The sequence below is a fragment of the Rhinoderma darwinii genome, chromosome 3, assembly GCF_050947455.1.
Source record: "Rhinoderma darwinii isolate aRhiDar2 chromosome 3, aRhiDar2.hap1, whole genome shotgun sequence".
Classification (NCBI taxonomy): Eukaryota; Metazoa; Chordata; class Amphibia; order Anura; family Rhinodermatidae; genus Rhinoderma; species Rhinoderma darwinii.
Genome location: NC_134689.1, coordinates 306,811,619 through 306,818,373, shown reverse-complemented (window position 1 = coordinate 306,818,373; position 6,755 = coordinate 306,811,619).

Here is a 6,755-nt window from a genome sequence, read left to right as displayed (position 1 = left end):
GGGTAAGGCGGGAGTTATAATTCTAATACATAAAAACTTTGCGTTTACACTGGTGTCCCAGGAGCGGGATGACGAGGGCCGTTGGATCCATCTAGTGATGGAGCATGAAGGGGAAACCATCAGTATTTATAATGTATATGGCCCAAATACGGTTAACACTGTTTTTTTTGGTCACTTGGAAACCCAACTCCAGCAGGATCGCACTAGGTTTTTGATTTTAGGGGGAGACCTTAACACTGTAAGGTCTTCAAAGGAGGATAGGAGCGCAGGGACTAGTTCGCAGAGAAGCAGAGATAGGATCTTGCCCGACTTTTTAAGACACACGGCCCTAATAGATGCGTGGAGGAGTTTACACCCAGATGCGCGGGAATATACACATTTCTCTCATGTTCATCAGTCATGGTCGCGTATTGATTATTTGTTAGTTAGTGACGCAATGGCGCGACGTTTACGTGAAGCGGCAATTGAAGATCTAGTTATTTCAGACCATGCTCCGGTTACCATTACATTGGCTGACACAGTAGCTAGAGGAACGGATTTTATCTGAAGGTTTCCCGCTTTTCTGGCAAAGGATGCGGGCTTTACACAGAAGCTTAAGGGGTGGTGGATGGAATTTGATGGGGATAATGTAGCGCATCGCTCGGAACCGTCATTGTATTGGCGTACAGCCAAGGCGGTAATAAGAGGGAAAATCATGCAGTATATGTCTAATCTTAAACGTAAGACGACCGAAGGATACAAGGCAGCGAGCGACAGATTGCGGCGTGCGTACACAGCATTCCTACATTCGCCATCAATGCTATTGGGGGAGGAATGGAAGGAAGCCAAGCGACAGTTTGATCAATGGTTAGACAAAAGAGAGAGTATTTACCGGTCCCAATTTGATGCTGATTTAATGCGTTTCGGCAATAAGGCGGGCAAATTATTAGCGCGGTTAGCAAAGGGGAGGTATGCACCGGCACATATTTCAACACTTAAAGAATCAAACGGAACTCCTACCTCGGACCCAAAAAAAATTAATACCATATTAAGTAAATATTACCAAGCCCTTTACTCAGAAACACCCATAGATCTCCAAAAAGGGAGGGACTTTTTGGAGAAGGTAAAGTTGCCAGGGCTCACCCAGGAGCAGAATGGTCATTTGAGCGCGGAGATTACACTAGAGGAAGTTTAGAGCGCCATTAAAACATTATCTAACGGAAAGGCCCCGGGTCCGGATGGATTCACAGGGGAGTTTTTCAAATCTCTGAGAGAAGAAATCAGCCCTACCTTGGTGGCATACTATAATACTTTACTAGGAACGGGAGCTTTACCAGCAGAGGCCAAGGTAGCGCATATAAAGGTGTTACCCAAGAAGGGGAAGAATCCTCTTGACCCGGGGTCGTACCGCCCCATCTCGCTGATAGATCAAGATCAGAAATTGCTCACAAAAATTTTGGCCAATCGACTGGCTATGTATCTACCCATACTGGTGGGAAAATCTCAGGTAGGCTTTGTAAAGGGCAGGGCTGCAGTGACAAATTTACGCAAGGTATTGACGGTGCTAGAAACAGTCAGGCACGATCCCCAGCCAGGTACCAGGCCGGCACTTTTAGCGCTAGACGCAGAGAAAGCCTTTGATAACATACAATGGGAATGGCTGGGGATGGTGCTAGACAAAATGAACATTCAGGGAGATTTCCGGGTCTTCCTGAAGGGAGTCTACAATAGCCCGCAAGCACGTGTTCACTCCACGGGGTTCCTATCAGATCCCTTCCAATTACATAAAGGAACACGACAGGGTTGCCCCTTGTCGCCCCTGCTATTCAATCTAGCACTGGAACCTATGGCCAGATTCTTGGAGGAATCGGATATGTTCAGAGGAATTCAAGTGGGATCTTGTGCAGTGAAATTAGCCCTGTTCGCTGATGATGTCATACTTTTTATGTCAAACCCTCAGGAGCATTTAGGGAAGGTTTTTCAATTTTTGCAGGAATTTGGGCAATGCTCGGGATACAAAGTCAATATAGCTAAGAGCGAACTGCTGGAGTTGGGCAGGCCATTGCCAAAGACCTTTTGGCAATCCTTGGGTTGCGGGATATCACCGGTGGAACACTGCATTACCTATCTGGGTATCAAAATAGGGAGGGTACCAGACACTCTGTATGGCTTAAATTATCCCCCGTTAATTAAAAAAATACAAGCGGAACTCACTAGATGGGGCCAATTGCCGTTGTCCCTCTTGGGAAGATGTCATCTGATCAAGATGGTTAGTTTTCCTAGATTGCTATACCCCTTTCAAACGCTACCTCTCTTATTGAAGCATGTGGATGTCTCGAAATTGACGGCTTCATTCACTAAATTTATATGGGCAGGAAAAGGGCCGCGTATAGCACTCACCAAGTTCATGATGGGTAAACAAGAAGGGGGTGTGAACTTTCCGAATGTCAGGGGTTATAACGTGGTCTGTCTTTTGTGTCATGTAGTAGATTGGCTTCATGAAACATGCAATTATTCCAATTTAGATCTGGAAGGGGAGTATGCTTCACCTTGGAACCTGAAAGCTTTGTTACATTGTAGAATCGCTTCTCTTCCGTGCCGTCTCAAAACCTCCATTGTATTGAGAGATACAGTTCTAGCTTGGAAAGTGGTACGTAAGCAGTTTGAGTTACCCCACCCGGTATCGAAGTATATGCCGTTGAGCGGTCATCCGGAGTTTTTACCGGGAATGGACAAGGGGGAAGGAATTGCCTCATGGGGGAGTGTAGGCATTGATAGCGCAGGGGATCTTATGCATACAGAGGAAAAGAGGTGGTTAACTGGGGAGGGAATCACCGCTAAACTCAGACCCATAGTAGATAGAGTCAATTTTTTGCAAGTACTTCAGGTACGAACATTTTGTACCTCCAGGCTCAGGGATTTGAGTAAGGAAGCTACTACGCACACTCTGGATGAGGTCATAGGTCCAACAACTGGGCGGGCGACCATTTCAGGAATGTATAGAGCATTGAGAGAGGGTTTTGTTCGTCCACAATTAAGGATTAGTTTTAAAAGCTGGGAACGGTGGACTCAGGATCCAGATATAGGAGAGACCATACTGGGGGGTTGGGAGACGGTACGGAAGAGTGTGATAAATGAGAGCTGGAGGGAAACCTATTTCAAATTGATGCATACAGCTATATATGGCTTTAATATCTTGCCCTCACAATCTTTCCCTGATCGCATTACAAGTTGTCCCAAGTGCAATACACCACTGACGAATTTGTGGCATGGAGTGTGGGGGTGTGTACATACGAAACGATTTTGGGGGATGGTACAGAAATATATTAAGGACCATTGGAAAACGAATCTCCCAATGACGCCTCAAGCGCTACTATTCCATCAGGCGCGGCCGCCAGAGGAAGAGGGTGCTCGAGGAGTAAGATCACCTCCCGTGTTGGTGCACACGATTTTACTGGTAGCTTTGAGATGCCTCCTGAGTCACTGGTTAGAGGCAGACACGCCGGGGTTAGAATTGATTGTGTCACGGCTGAAACAGTTATTGGTTCTTGAGAGGGTGGAGGTGGAAAGGCGGAAGGAAACGGGAACCAAGAAGCTATTTGATAAGTGGCAAGTATTTATAGAAACGCAATGTATAACAGCCGAAATAGCGGAAATTGTTAGGCCTTTCCAGTACACAAAGTGGTACTGCACGCAGCTCTTGGCAGGCGTTTTAGGGAGGATGCAACTGTGAACCAGCTGGGGGAGAAAGGATGAGTGGAAACTCATTGATGATCTAGGTGGTGTTAGAGTTGGGGGGAGTCATGTTTGTTTGGTCCATCTGAAGATCGACAATTATGCCATGTTTCTATGTTGGTGTGTTTATATGTTATGTTGAATTTAATTTAAAAGTTAATCCCATGACAGTTGAGTGCTGCGCACTCATGATGTAACTCTTACGTGAAATGTTTGTAAGAAAATGTGAAAACTGACAATAAAAAGGATATTTAAAAAAAAAAAAAAAAAAAAAAAGAAAACCCAAAAGAAAATGGTGGAACTGCTGTTTTTTTCCAATTCGACCCCATTATGATTTTTTTCCAGCTTCCCAGTACATCACACATAATAGTAATTAAAAAACAAAAGCAAAAAAAAAAAAAGAACATTTGTCTGGTCCTGAAAGGGTTAAGTGGTTTGAAGCATGGACTTCCTTGTTTATATATTTGTACCGCACTTTTTCACATGTATCTGTCTACGCACAGTGACACACATCTTGTCTGAATGTGTAAATGCTGGAAAATCAGATTAACGTTATTAGGGCGTACTATGCAGTGGTGGAATACACAAATGAATTACAGTGCTCATCCAGCGCAAGTGATATATTGTGTCATTACAGGAGCCAAAAAGGTGCTGCATTTTAAAACAACATTGTACATAGTACTCAGAAAGGTTAATAAATAATTAGAAAATGACATACCCTGAAAGTAGTAAAAACCCTAAAAACGCTGTAAAAAAAAAAAGGGCTTCATTTCCAGTCAAACAAATACTAACAATAATACATGGTATAGGTTTACTGTACAATAAATGAGAAAGTTGTATTTTCTCTAAGATTAGGTTTGGAAATAATAAGTCCAAACTTGTTATAATGTTATTAGCTCCATTAACAGGTGAAATATGTTGCAGGCCAGCAGAGTTACATTTGCATTAAAGTGCCATGTTAATTATGTAACACATAAGGGCTTATTAAATCAATAGAACTTTGAAATTTCATTAAAGGGGCACATTAGTAAGTCTGGTCATATTTACTAAATCACTCAGTGCTTTTTAATCAGATTCAACATCTGAAGTTCACGTTACAGGACAGGTATTAGTGGTGAATGGATGTTACTGAAAAAAGCAACCCAACAGGCATAGAAAATCAATGCTGCACACCATCAAAAGTTGCAATTAATGATAAAAATAGCAATCGGCTATAAGCTACAAATTAGTATAAATGACTAATTAATCTATGACTTAAGAGCAAGAGACCCACAAACAGGTTACTTATTCATGGCAAATGATTGCAAAGTGAAGAGAGTCCAGATGCAATAGAATTCTAGTGTCACGGGTCCTGTAGATAAAAGTCTTCGGGCCAACAGAGGGAGCTGTATACCCATCAAATTTGGCGTAGGGCTAAATAGGAGAGTGGAGTCTAAGGGCTTGTCCACACACTACGGAATTGCTGCAGAAAATTTCTGCCGCAATTCCGTTGAAAGTCAAACTCACCATTTCCTGCAGTTTTTGTGGCAGAAAATGGAGAGTAAATTGCTGCACACTTTCCGTAGCAGGAAATTACATGCTGCGGTCCGTAAATTTCGCACCGCAGGTCAATTTAGGGTCTGAAATTTTACGCAGCATGTTGATGAGATTTGTTAAATGTCATCCACTATGCTGCTACTGTATTCTGCTATGTTTTTTCCGGCCGAAATTCTGGTTACCACACCCGGGCTGAGAACTTTCACAACCCCAACATATTCCCTAGAGCTAGAGATAGCCCCTTAGGGCCCATACACACGACCGTATTTTCATCTATCCCGAAATACTGTCCGTAAATACGGATCCGTAGACATCCGTCTTTCATCCGTATATATACGGAAGGGTGTCCGTCATGAAATGTTGCCTAGCAGTGCTCCCGTAAATACGGACGGTTTACAGATGCACATCAGTAGCCGTCCGTATTTACAGGAAGCTCCCGTAGACTTCTAAGGGAGGGTCCTTAGAAGAATAGGACAGGTTCTATCATTTATTCAGCTAGTACACCCATCAGTTAAAATACTGAAAAGTGTCCGTGGCCAATAGAAATGAACTGTCCGTAATTACTGATGAAAAATACTGTTGTGTGCATGGGGCCTAGGTATGACGAAGAATTGCAGCCTTTGTAAGGCAAGTGGGAAGGCTTTGCAGGTGATGATGACACGAGACCCAAGATTTACCAAGCACAACATTCCTATACTAGGCCAATTACTTTGCAAAATGGCCACAAGGGTGCACTTCTTAGCAGATATGAGAAGCCTAGTCACTTTCAGGGCATGACCAGACGTGGCGTATTTCTTCCGCCACCGTCCGCATCAATGCCGCACATAATCTGCGTTGCAGATTCTGTTGCGGCTCTGCCTAAAATGGGCATTAAATTGATGTGGACTAGCCGTTGCGTATTGAGGTGAAAGTACTTCCCTTCTCTCTCTCAGTGCAGGATAGAGAGAAGGGACAGCCCTTTCACTAGTAAAAGTAAAAGAAATTCATACTTACCTGGCCGTTGCCTTGGTGACGCGTCCCTCTCTTGACATCCAGCCCGACCTCCCTGGATGACGCGGCAGTCCATGTGACAGCTGCAGCCTGTGATTGGCTGCAGCCGTCATTTGGACTGAAACGTCATCCCGGGAGGCCGGACTGGAGGAAGAAGCAGGGAGTTCTCGGTAAGTAGGAACTTCTATTTTTTTTATAGGTTGATGTATATTGTGATCGGAAGTCACTGTCCAGGGTGCTGAAACAGTTACTGCCGATCGCTTAACTTTTTCAGCATCCTGGACAGTGACTATTTACTGATGTCGCCGAGCAACGCTCCCGTAATTGACTTCTGTGGGTCTGCCCGTGCCGTAATAACGGCCCGTGATTACGGGCGTTTTTATGTTAGTGTGCATGGGGCCTCAGTCTGGCTGTAGACCTAGAAATACATAGGTCCAGCCAGAATGAAGAAATGTTCGTAAAACAAATACGCTACGCAGCACACATAACATCTGCAGACTTCATTGCGGAATTTT